Source organism: Lissotriton helveticus, chromosome 4_1 (genome assembly GCF_964261635.1).
Source record: "Lissotriton helveticus chromosome 4_1, aLisHel1.1, whole genome shotgun sequence".
Classification (NCBI taxonomy): Eukaryota; Metazoa; Chordata; class Amphibia; order Caudata; family Salamandridae; genus Lissotriton; species Lissotriton helveticus.
Genome location: NC_136063.1, coordinates 1440905201 through 1440918954, shown reverse-complemented (window position 1 = coordinate 1440918954; position 13754 = coordinate 1440905201). Strand labels below are relative to the sequence as shown.

The 13754-nt window shown below is 43.6% G+C and overlaps 1 protein-coding gene across 1 annotated transcript in view; it reads left to right on the top strand.

Annotated features, from left to right (window-relative positions):
- The first annotated feature begins 4887 nt into the window (after positions 1 to 4887).
- LOC144829160 (leukocyte elastase inhibitor-like) overlaps positions 4888 to 13754 on the top strand; it is a 76220-nt gene continuing 67353 nt past the window's right edge. Inside the window, exon 1 of the mRNA XM_078688017.1 lies at positions 4888 to 4997. The gene's annotated coding sequence lies outside the window, so the exon portion shown is untranslated. The remainder of the gene's footprint in view (positions 4998 to 13754) is intronic.

The window sequence follows — 13754 nt, the reverse complement described above, 5'->3', positions numbered from 1 at the left end:
ACACAGCAGAATTTTCTTAAGATATATTGACGATCTGTTCATTATCTGGTCAGGCAGCAAGGATGAACTACTGGACTCACTTGCACGACTCAACGACATCGATGAACGTATACAGTTCACACATGAGATACATCAAAATTGAACTCTTTTTCTTGATGTTCGTATTCTACGTCAAAATGATCACCTTCAAACAACAATGTTCCGTAAAGAGACTGACATAAACAGCATCCTACATTTTCAGAGCTTTCACAGACCCAACTTGAAATGCAACCTTCCATATTCATCATTTCTTAGCGTTAAGAGAATTGTTTCTGATCCTATTGAAAGTACAAATCAAATTAAAGATATGATGACAAAATTTGAGAAACGCAGATATCCACTACAGGTATTACAGAAAGCACTAATGAAGCAACAATCAAAAACGTGAAGATCTCCTTAAGCCGAGCATGAAAACACCACAGAACCGCATAGTGATCGCTTCAAAATACTCTACAATGAGCTCCCAATACAAGATAATTATCATGAAGCACTGGTCAATACTCACAGCTGAACCTGATTTTCACAATATGTATGCTCAACCACCTATGTTTGCTTATACAAGAATATCCAATCTTAAGGACATGCTAACCAAACCAGATCATGTTCCATCAACCTCCAATTACAAAGGCCTACAACCTTGTTTGAATTGCAGAAATAGCAGTAATGTCATTCGTGGAGCTACAATTAATCACCCTATGAAAGGTACACCAATAAAGCTTCGTGTTAATGCCACTTGCAACTCAACAAATGTGATTTACCTGATCAAATGTTCCTGCGGCCTTTGTTATGTGGGGAAGACTTCACATGAAATAAGAATTCGAATTCTGGAACATAAAAGTAACATTCGTTTGAAAAATACCAAATCAGCTTTAGCAGCACATTATACAACCCAGAAACATAATATCTCTCAAGTCAAATTTCTGATATTGGAAAATGTTGAAAATAAAGAAGGAACTGACTCCAACGATAGACTTTTACAAAGAGAGAACTTTTGGATCCGATACCTTGACACGATGCATCCTAACGGGCTTAACGATAGGATGGAATTCCTCTGTTATCTATAATAGACTTGATGTACTACATCACTATGTTTTACAACTGATATGATGATCACTTATATTATTTTTATTGTCTACATAACACAATTATTATTTTGTGCACCAACCCTATTAGATATCATGTTAACCAGACCGTTCACTTATGGTTTATATAACACTGTCCTTTTTATCTCTCTTTTTTCACACAGCACTATGCATGAACATCGTGTTTATTTTGTTTGAGGTTCAGATTTTGCACCATTTTAAGATGGCCGCTGTATAACACGCGACCACGTGACTTTATGTGTCCGTCGTTTAGTTTATGCTCTCCTGAGCACTTGCCAAACATGAATGGCCGCCGCCACTCTTTACGATCACATATTGTGTTAAATCCTCCGGTTTTGAACACTGCGATTGGATTACACGCCGGTTCGTGATTTCCCGCGAGATAGCTACCTGAGCCGTTGCCGCTTTCATTTCTTTGTAAGTAACACTGCACCATCATCTGGTACGTAACATTAAATACAGCGTACTGCCGGACTATACTCATGTATGGCATTTGCCTTTTTGCACCTTAGATTTTCCGTAACCATCTAAATGGAGTGGCAAGCTCAGATTGTTCGCTTACCAGCGCTGTTCAAACCCTGACAGTAAGACACTTCGACTTTATTCTTTCTCACCGGGGTTTTTTTAGTTTGCAAGCACTTACCACCTGGGAGCTTCATTTGTTTTAACATTGTATCTTCACGACTTGATTTATCGTCATGTTTCAATTGTGGGCGAGCATGAACATACACAGTTTAAAATCACTCACTATTACCGATTTAGCTTCTGCTTGGTGTTTTTCTTTATCCTTGGTATAGAGCACTCACACTGTTCTTTTGAGATTATTTAACAACTATATTGAGACCCTACTCTTGAAATTCGAATATGTGATATTTTGAAATGGAAATAGCGCATTTCTTTTTGGTTGTATTCTCAGAGAAACCCCTGAAGAAGGGCACATTGATGCCCGAAATGCATCGGGAAACAAAGCACCTTGCACTTTTTACTGATTTGTAAATTGTATTCGAATTTTAGGATAGCTTACCTGAAGCCCTTGTTTTTAAATCATGGTGTATGTACAGTGAACCAGGCAATGAGTTTGTTATTTAATCTGGAATCTACCGATATTTGTTTTTTTACTGCTACATTTTTAATTCAGTCCATTAGGGCACGTAAGAGTATGTCATTTTAAGAATCATGTTTTAACCCTTGATTGTAATCATGTTTTATCTGTTTTTTATTTGCTGTTGTGCTTTTATGGTCATCTTGTATGCACCGAATAAAGCTTCATGAATTGAATTGAATTGCATCGGGAATGTTTTGGAATGTTTTGAATTCAGGATGAATTAAGATTGATTTATGGAATTAACAATCATTTGAAGATTTGGAAGATATATATTAAAACTTGCATCAAAATTGTTTTGGTTTTGAACTTCTCTGTTTACACAAAGAAGCCTTATCTGGCTCCAACGCTGTGCCCTAAGGGACATCCCCTAATTAGGGGGTGCTTAAAGTTGACATACCTAAATGCATGACATATGAATACACAAACACGCACAGGCACTACCTTAAAGACCAATAGAGTGGATTTTGGCCTTAATAAATACAAGTGGCTTGCACGATTGAAACATTTCTGTCCATCTCTTGCTCGCTATTCACAATTCCTACAGTCAATTCAGTTCATATTATGCTCTGTACAACTCTCACAATCAAATATTTACCTGAACAAAATTAGCCCCGGGTGCAAAAGTAATGCAGGACAAACATCCCTAAAACGGTTCGGGTTGGAGGAGGTTTGGATGCTGCATGACTGAGTGAGTAAGGGAACCACAGAAAATGAATGTTTTCCATGTAGCATGCATCCTGACAATGTCTGGCATGGGTGAAAACTAGAAAGACGTGCAGCACGAAGGTACGTTGATGTTGGCATTCATACTCTTGAGTTCCTGTTACACAGCTGAGATTGGCTATAACTGCGTGAAAGTCATTCACAGACTACCAAAGAGCTGCTGTGGCATACTTATAGCTGATTATGCTCAATATAAATTCCAAACACTGATACAATGAACAAACACTGGTCTGTTACAGTCAAATGGCCTCATCTTATGAGACTTAAAGACCCACACCAAGGCTAAGGAAAATTAAACTGCGTGTCCCAGCATGCTTCTCTGCTGGCTGAAAAACAGGACTGGCTGCAAGTCACTGTCACAATCTGAAGAAAATGGACAGCTACACCTGCCTCTCTCCAGAAAATGACTGATTAGACCGCTTGTGTAGACTGCTTTGGCTGTCTGTTACCAAAAGACTTGTGTTCAATGCCAAAACTTAAGTGGGCTTCTGGTCAGCCCAATGCTTATTATTGGTGGGCTTGGTGTCAAGCTTATTTCCTTGCTTCTTATTCAATTGCTTTCATTCCTTCTATTGTCCATGTCCTTCCCCTGGAGCATAGGTTTTTACAGTGTTTCTGACTGCATGAGTTATATCCTTCCATTGCTTACAACCAGGGAGCTACTTTTTTCTTTCTCTTTTAACACTCTGTTGGAATGCATGTGTTATTTCATCTCTCGTCCATGTGTGCTTGTTTTACATGTTTGTTCGTCCCTTTCTGCTGTGTCTTTTAATTCTTTTGCACTCCATTGAGAGCTACTCACCGAAAAAGCACTTCAAAACTCAATTAGGGGTAGCAAGCACTATATAAATGTAAACCTTTTTCCCTCTTCTATCCCTCCACTATCCTTCTCAATCCAAATAACTGACTAACAAATCCATCACTCAAATCACTTTCATATTTCACTAAACTAATTCATCACAAATTTTTTATGGGATCCGGAGTTGCATGCTACTCGCCAAAAAAGCGCTTTGGCGCCTTGTCAGGGGTAGTAAGCACTATATAAAAGCAATTATCCCCCAGCCCTCTTAGCTTTTAAGCATCACATCCCCTTGGGATGATTGATCGGATCAGGTGTTTTTCTTCAATGAGGGAGAGGGGGGCATGTAATATCTGAGAAGAGATCTTTTTCTTCATTTTTAGGGGGGAATATGCAACGCAGATGTTTAACCGCATGCGCGCTAGCGGTTTTCCCGCTGCGCACTGCGTTTTTTAAAAACCCGCGTTACGCGACGAGCTCAGCTCGTCATCAGCGTAGCGCAGGATACGCCCATGACGAGCTGAGCTCGTCATCAGCCCCGAAGGGGTTAAGTTTCACTTGCGCATACAACAGATGCAGCGCAAGATTGTCTCAACCTAATATAAACTTATTTTGACTTGTACTTGTGTTGGTTGTCTATTTACTTATGTAATATTGCTCGACCTCCTCTGATGTGTCTGTAAAACATTCTTTTTGTCCCGAATATCTGTCCTGAATTTTGACCCTTTGTCCTGAATTTTTACCCTCGCTGTCCTGCATGTGCACATATGCCAGTTGGTCACCGTAAGAGGAATGGGGAAAGAGACCGGTGAAGAAGATAGGGGTCTACCTTGTGGTCCAGTCTGGGGACAGATGCACTAAAACATCAAGGTCAGCTTAATGCCTCAAAATATGAGCCAACCTAACTTTCAGAGGGGAGATGCACTTTTTTCAATCACAAGAAAAGAGTCCCTATTTCGGTCTTTTTTCGAGCCATTTATTTGGTTTTGAAATATCTCAAAAAAAGTCAGCTGATAATGAATGAACATCTCTGCAATGAAAGATCCCGCCTCCTATCGCGTCCTATACGGCCCATATCTGACCTTTTCTTGCTATTGGTAAAGAGAAGCAGTGTCTCCGCCCCCTTCGATGCCTGCGGCTTGAGCTTCTCTCTCATATCTTCTGCTATGAGAGCAGAGCCTGCAGGAAGACAGAAACCTCCCTCAGACAGAAACATAACAGCCCTCAGGTAAGACAACCGAGTGGTGAATCGCCTGTTTAATATATTTCGCCTATTAGTAGTTTTCACTCCGATGACGAATATGTTCCAATACTTATTAGAGTCTAGAAGCGCGACTTCTGCTGCTGGAACTTCTGTGACGGGCGTTTCTTCCCCTCCCCGGCACTCCCGGCGGCTGTTGTTTATACTGCTGTTCTCACTATAATATACACTGCTTCGAGTTTAACCAGCTCAGCGCTGGGATTTGAAGACATCTCATATTGCACACGTAACTGCTTCCGCGTTCTCTGTCTCGTGTTAAAATCATACTAATCTGTGTTGGAAGTGGACCAGACTTTAGTTCTTTCTCCACTGCGCCTTGATCTGCCTTCATTATAGTTAGGTCTCCCAGTTTTATGGTATTTATATTCTTGACATTTCCGTCTGTATTTATCCTTATTTATTTTTTACAAATTTTATCTGTATTTATCCATTTTTATTTCGGGTTTTGTAAGACAAATGAAGCAAAAATAGTACATTTCCACATGTATTTAAGCAATAAATGTAAACTCTACTCTGAATGTATGACCGATTTTAATAATATGAAGTCTGACAGATGATAATTCAATGCACATATAAGAAATATGAACATTTTAGTATCAACCTTTTGCATATATACTCATAACAATAATTTCTTTATTTTGTAACCGCTTACCTGTAAATCTACACAGCTGTTGGCCTGACAGTCATGACAGACAGTATTTAGAATCACTCAAAAAAGAAACTAATTTCCATTTTTATCCACATTTACATAGAAATACTTACAGGAAAATAAATGTTTTTCTGTCTGTATTTATCTGTAAAAATCAGTAAAAATGGAAAACAGGGAGCCTTAATTATAGTGTCCGACCATCCAAATCGATGCTTTAACTGTGTACGTCCTCTGCCCAATTGCTGTAACTGTCTCTTGTGGTAACACCTGTGCACTTCCAGTCACTGATGTAAACGTCCGAGTTTAACAACTATTAGTGTAACCCCTGTATCTTGTGTGTTGCAAAGTGCTCTGATGCCTTCGGGCCATGTCCGCGCTATATAAAATTGCACAAAAAAAAATACTCCTGAAACCCATGCATTGGGTATAACGGGGCGGAGTCCTAAGAGGTAGAGTTATATTGAGCGGAATTTCACAGCCAAATTATTAATTTACTTTAAAATAAATTGTGAGCTTCAAATACATTGGCAACAAGGACATATGTGATAGTATATCTGTTTTGGATTATTTAATTGGTTATAAAAAGGCTTAAAATAGCCTATTGGGTTGAGGTATCTGTTGAACAAATCTTGGTGTTCCCAGGAAGATATTACAGCAGTAAAATAACTCTGCTGGTTAATTCACTTACTTGAGAGATCTGTGTGTTTAATCATAGGGTTGACTCGTCATGAAATAGTATAGAGGATTAATGTGCAGGGGCAGACCGCAGACCACTACATCCCCTGCTGGGCAGGAGTGGGGCCTCCCTTCAGGACATCCAGTCAGCCTAGGCTTATACATATCTGCAAGATGCACTTGAAGGGACACCACACCTCTCCCCACAGAGCAGGATTTTAAGTGGGCTGGGTCTGGTTGGGTCTCAGACCTGGCAGTAATTATAAACTGGCTTTGAAACGGTTCCCTGTCGGGCTCTGTAGTCTTGTCCCTAAGTTACAGGCAAAAAGACTGATCTATTTCTCAATATGACTGTAGAATCCCTTTTGGTATTCCATGTCAGCAATTCTATCTCTGCTTCCATTTCACGTTTTACTTCAACTCGTTTTCCCACGGGGTGTTTGCTTTTTTCAAGATGATGCATATATTTGTGGTTGTTTATTTTCCTGCAACCCATGACTCCTGTTTAGTGCAAAATGTGAACTGAGTCGCCTTAGGAGTTTGGGGGAGTTAGGTTGCTGGGTGGCTGTTTATGACACGCACGATTGAGAGGTCTGAATTTGAGGCAGAAGGCAGTCCGGGACGGACTGGGAACCCAAATCCGCAATGGCATTATTTTAGGACCAGCCCCTGAGGAAGCACTACCTCGCCCCGCTTGGAAATGCTTGTTTGCTGCTCTTGTTACTGGGGGCCGATATTGCAGCACAGCTGCAAAACTGACCCCCAGTAACAAAAGCAATCCCCACCGCTTCAACCGGCCTCCCGGGGAAACGCCCAATTCCCGGTACAGCCAATCCGGACCTGAAGGCAGTGCTAGATCTGGGCTGTGCAGGTTACACGCACATCCAGTCCTTGGCTTCACACAGAGCGATAGTCGCTTAGGTGCCATTGGTAATTGTGGGAAAGTGTAAGTTATGCAGATGGAGGATTTCAAAAAGATGGCACAGGTTTCTTAACACATAAGAGACTGCAGAAGAAGTTGGTGTGAAGGGGAGAGGGAGAGTGTTTAAGACACTCTAATGCCATTTCTCCTTCCTCAAACATTAGTCCGGTTTAATTCACAGTCTCATGGTTATCATTATTGAAAAAAACGAACTAATCACAACAAAATCACAGTTTAAAAAAATAAATATCGGATACAGCAAACAAACATTGGCAAAGGCAATACGTTTGGCTTGTTTTAGGTATATGTGTTTGTTGTTGTGTGACATGTCTGGAAACAAAAACAAAATATCAGAGAGGTAGCCAAATACTGGTCAGGTGGCATGCTTTGTAAAGCACAGGATTGAGGACAGTAGGTACTTATAAGTGCCATTTAAAGAACATTCCTGCACAAAAAACAATCCTCCGAGGCATTTTCCTCTTTCTATGTGTGCTACAGAATGCAGCAATCATGGAAAATCTAGAAATGCGCCAAAATCCCATGGCAGATGAGTGGGAACACCCATGCTCCATCCACCCACGGAACGCCTCCCTGGGGAAGAGTAACCCAAAGCAGAGATTTGCGCTGCCTTGCATTACTCCAGATTTATCAAGCCATGCAGGGACATGCAAGGCTGGCTTGATAAATCCCACTTAGGCATGGCATGGCACAAGGACGACACAAAATCTTGTTAACCCCTTCGCTGCTCAGGACGAGCTCAGCTCGTCATGCAGTACACTGGTCGTGTGCTTATGACGAGCTGACCTTGTCATGAACAATGATAAAGCTGACTTGTCAGCACCCAGCGGGAATTGCTGTAGCAGTCAAGGTGTTAAATCTGGCCTCTAGTGCCTTTAAAACAGCTAAGGTGAGAGAGCTCAGAATTTTATTCCGAAAGAAGTGAAGTTGATCAGGGAATCCCAAACCTGTAGATTGCATGATTTCTAATCCCATGTGGTGTTAATTGGTTGGGCATGCCTGTATTGTAATAATTATTTACAACAAGGGGTGGTGATGGACAGAGTCTCTGAATTAAGCAGAGTACTCTCACCCAGTCAAGAGATCAGGGCTAGATCCAACACCGTTTTTTAGCTCATTGCACCATCCCAGTTTCAGAACCTGGCTGTATGCAAATTAGTCTGTCCCTGGCCCAGTGCATCATGGGAACAGGGCAGACCAGACTACAAAAGCCAATTCTTACACTGGGAAGGAAACAAGCTTCCGGGGACCGGTTTCTGCCATTTCAGGCGTCTTCGGCCCGGCTTGCTTGAATCCTGATGGTGCAATGAGCAAGGGACTCACATCTGAGTATACCCTTCCACGCTTAGGGTGGACAAAATTATTTACAACAAGGGGTGGTGATGGACAGAGTCTCTGAATTAAGCAGAGTACTCTCACCCAGTCAAGAGATCAGGGCTAGATCCAACACCGTTTTTTAGCTCATTGCACCATCCCAGTTTCAGAACCTGGCTGTATGCAAATTAGTCTGTCCCTGGCCCAGTGCATCATGGGAACAGGGCAGACCAGACTACAAAAGCCAATTCTTACACTGGGAAGGAAACAAGCTTCCGGGGACCGGTTTCTGCCATTTCAGGCGTCTTCGGCCCGGCTTGCTTGAATCCTGATGGTGCAATGAGCAAGGGACTCACATCTGAGTATACCCTTCCACGCTTAGGGTGGACAAAATTATTTACAACAAGGGGTGGTGATGGACAGAGTCTCTGAATTAAGCAGAGTACTCTCACCCAGTCAAGAGATCAGGGCTAGATCCAACACCGTTTTTTAGCTCATTGCACCATCCCAGTTTCAGAACCTGGCTGTATGCAAATTAGTCTGTCCCTGGCCCAGTGCATCATGGGAACAGGGCAGACCAGACTACAAAAGCCAATTCTTACACTGGGAAGGAAACAAGCTTCCGGGGACCGGTTTCTGCCATTTCAGGCGTCTTCGGCCCGGCTTGCTTGAATCCTGATGGTGCAATGAGCAAGGGACTAAGCATGAGCGCAAAATCCGCTCCGATCGCGGATTTTGCGGATTTTCGGTAAATCCGCGATCCGCGAACTCTCGCGAATTTACCGAGAATCCGCAATCCGCGATCGGAGCGGATTTTGCGGTCAAAAGTTCAAGCCTAATGCATAATTTACGATGGCGCCGGCAAGCTGCCAGCGCCATCCTCAAATGGTTACTTAATTAGCTTTGACAGGAAGCTCTAACAGATAAGACAAAGCAGGGGCTCGAGCGCCTGCTTTATTTTATCAGTTGGAGCTTCCTGTTGAAGCTAATTAAGTAACTTTTGCAGGATGGCGCTGGCAGCTTGCCGGCGCCATCGTAAATTATTTACATGGTGTCTTCTGGCAGGGTTCATTCTGGCACGACGGTCCTGGCACAAAAAATAAACCTCAACAGGAAACACTTGCAGATATCAATAACGCATGTGCCCTAGTTGAAGCTTAAATTCAGTGACTCATTCATCAGATGAACAATTAAGCTGTAAAGTAGCCAGAGAACAAGTTTTATTTCTGCAAGGTTGCTTTTAGCACTTAAGATGTAAGAATAGATCTGAAATGAATTTGAACATGTCAAGACATCTTGGGTGAAAATACATGTTCTCACTTCTTTCTAGTAAGACTTCACAGCTTGGTGGCAGTACACAGCAAGCAATCAGCCCTTTGGAAGTGTAATGGCGTAAGGTCACGGATGGTGTAGGAAGATGTTGACAGGTAACTGAGAAGTGTTGACTGCAACCTCTATGTGAATGCGAAGGAACAATTATGCAGGAACCTTTTCAGATCTCGATGGCTTCCACCCTGGACAGCAATATTAAAGAATTGTCATGAACATATAATACGACTGGAATAATAACATCATTTTTCAACGATATATGCCATCACATGAATGACCCAATTCATTGCTTTAAATGATTTGAGGCCTAAAATATTGATACTGGGGTTAGCATATTGAGTACTGCTCAGTAATTCTATGCAGTACTGCACCTGTGTCCTGCCAGCAAACATCACGTCACATCTTCCTCATGTTCTATTTTAGACCCTTTCCCTAAAATCTGCAGTAAAAAGTAATTCAGTCAATGCGTTCTCATATTCATGTTTCCACATGAGTACTAATCACCCAATTAATGATAAACTACTTAAAATCATTTATCTATTAAAGCAAATTTAAACAAGTACTAAAGGAGAGAGTTCTGTTTGAAGAAAATATAAGGCCCGATTATAATAGTGGACAGACGAGCATCCGACCACCATTGCAGCATGATTGGGACTGACCGTCTTCCCGCCATTTACCCACTATGATGGACATTTCACTCAAGGGACCCCTGCGCACTTCGGCGCGATTGCATAGTAACACACACTTGGTCGCTGGAACTAGTTGAAGCGCAAATGCAGTGACTCATTCATCAGCCCAAAAAAAATCGTGAGCGTTGGGAGGCTGGGCAGATGTGCCTTCTTCCCAAATATACCATCGAAAATCCCCTGTGATGCTGGCCAGAGCAAGGCATTTGCATCTTTGACTTTTACGAGCGCAATCCCCGTGCTGTTCCTGTGACCAGGGGCTGCTGTCTCTTAATCTGCTGCTCTGATCGGTCTCTGACCTTTTAGACACACAAGAGGCATGTGCGCTCGCATGGAAGCCCCGTCCGTTTGGCCCCGCCCACACACTCGAGGAAGCCCCGCCCCCAAATCCGCAGATCCGCAAAATCCGCGGATTTTGCGGATCCACGATCCGTGAATCCGCAAATTCGTGAATCGTGGATCCGCAAAATCCGCCCATGCTTACAAGGGACTCACATCTGAGTATACCCTTCCACGCTTAGGGTGGACAAAATTATTTACAACAAGGGGTGGTGATGGACAGAGTCTCTGAATTAAGCAGAGTACTCTCACCCAGTCAAGAGATCAGGGCTAGATCCAACACCGTTTTTTAGCTCATTGCACCATCCCAGTTTCAGAACCTGGCTGTATGCAAATTAGTCTGTCCCTGGCCCAGTGCATCATGGGAACAGGGCAGACCAGACTACAAAAGCCAATTCTTACACTGGGAAGGAAACAAGCTACCGGGGACCGGTTTCTGCCATTTCAGGCGTCTTCGGCCCGGCTTGCTTGAATCCTGATGGTGCAATGAGCAAGGGACTCACATCTGAGTATACCCTTCCACGCTTAGGGTGGACAAAATTATTTACAACAAGGGGTGGTGATGGACAGAGTCTCTGAATTAAGCAGAGTACTCTCACCCAGTCAAGAGATCAGGGCTAGATCCAACACCGTTTTTTAGCTCATTGCACCATCCCAGTTTCAGAACCTGGCTGTATGCAAATTAGTCTGTCCCTGGCCCAGTGCATCATGGGAACAGGGCAGACCAGACTACAAAAGCCAATTCTTACACTGGGAAGGAAACAAGCTTCCGGGGACCGGTTTCTGCCATTTCAGGCGTCTTCGGCCCGGCTTGCTTGAATCCTGATGGTGCAATGAGCAAGGGACTCACATCTGAGTATACCCTTCCACGCTTAGGGTGGACAAAATTATTTACAACAAGGGGTGGTGATGGACAGAGTCTCTGAATTAAGCAGAGTACTCTCACCCAGTCAAGAGATCAGGGCTAGATCCAACACCGTTTTTTAGCTCATTGCACCATCCCAGTTTCAGAACCTGGCTGTATGCAAATTAGTCTGTCCCTGGCCCAGTGCATCATGGGAACAGGGCAGACCAGACTACAAAAGCCAATTCTTACACTGGGAAGGAAAGTATTGTAATAATGCCAGGGTGTAAGGTGTGAAATGTCAAAATGGCCAAGTTTTGGTACAAAATAACACGTAATGCATTCTTACGATTCCTATTTTTACAGTAAAGTGCTTCTCCATGCATGCTGGCACACACACGACTGGTTTCATTGGGACACTCACGATGTCATTATACAAAACAGTCCTTATGACAGTCCTTAGCCAGTATATTGTGCAAAAATGATAAAAGAAGTATGCACATGCACTGAGAAGTTAGGTTAGACGATGATGGTAGGTGTTAGACTTGGCATCTTTTGGCGTGGTTACCCCAGACTATTTGCCTATACTCCCTATATTTTTGACACTATGCCGGATTACATTTTGCTTGTTTAGACACTTCGGGCACTTTTGGCACTGCTGACCAGTGTCAAAGTGCGAGTGCTCCCCTGAGAAATTGTATGTAATTGATTATCCATGATTGGCAGATTTATGTTACCCGTAGGACCCTAGTAAAGTGCACTTCGCGTGCCTGGGCTGGTAACTCAAATGCTACTATTGGGCTCACAGCACTGGTTGTGCCACCCACACGAGTAGCGCAGAAACAATGTCTCGGGCCGGCCACCGCTGTGCCCGTGCGCAGTCTATCGACTGCACTGACGACCTGGCCTGTGTCAACACCGCCAGGCCTAACCTTCCCCTTCTGGTGCACGTTAGTCACCCCTATAGTAGGCCAGAGGTACCCCCCTGGGCAGGGTGCAGTACATAAGGAAGGCAAGACATGTCCTAATGTGGGTGACATGTCCTGGTAGTGAAAGACCGCCAAATGATCTTTCGCAATGGAGGGGCTATCTTGCCTGATAGGTTAGAATGGGGAATGCTGCGTATAATGGTTACCCACCTATCTTCCCATAGGAGCAAGATACAGAGTCGGAGTCTGGTACCCCTGAACTCGGAATTCAATAACGCATCTTTTAGGCCAGATGGTTTTTTAATTCCGTGTTTGAGGAGAGCACTTCTAGAAAGTAGCTGTCCTCATGTTCAACCGTTCCATGTGCTTCGGCTTGTTGTGTGTATTGACCGTCTGGGTTTGTGAGTGACAGGGTCTGGTGTGAAGTGCATGGCCCCTGGGAGGATTGAATAGGCTGATTGAAACCTAGAGTGGTGGGAGGTGTAGCGCCCGGACCTGAATAGGGCTGTGTCTGCCTCCCCTCAAGCTGGCTCCACCTTCTGCGGTTCGTTTGGGGACACGGGCCCACTTGCACAAAGAGACAACGACGGGCTCTGGCCAAGGGCACCCCGAACTGGTTGAACCGGGTCCTAGACCCCTCACACAAAGAGATAAAAGCCTTGATGGGGTATAAGTACACCAACCAAAACCCCAGAGAATGGGACAAGTCTGAATTCACTACCTTCGTGATCGAGAGGAATCCCTGCCGTAGAGGAACTGCTGAAGAGACTCAGGAGAAGACTGCCCTTACTGTGTGTCTGTGATTGGCCTGCAGTTTGTTGTAGCCATTGAGGAGCGGACGAAGGGACTCAGCTGTGAGTTGTGACCCCCTACTTGAAGACGCACTTTGCTGAAGTGCAGTGTCTGGCTGAAGGGAAAAGCGTCTCCAAGGACCAGAGTAGGGCTGGTCTCCTGTTACGAAGTTCCAGGCCCAAAAGGACTTCACCGCCAGCACCCCCGAACTTCTTTGCTGGGAGTTC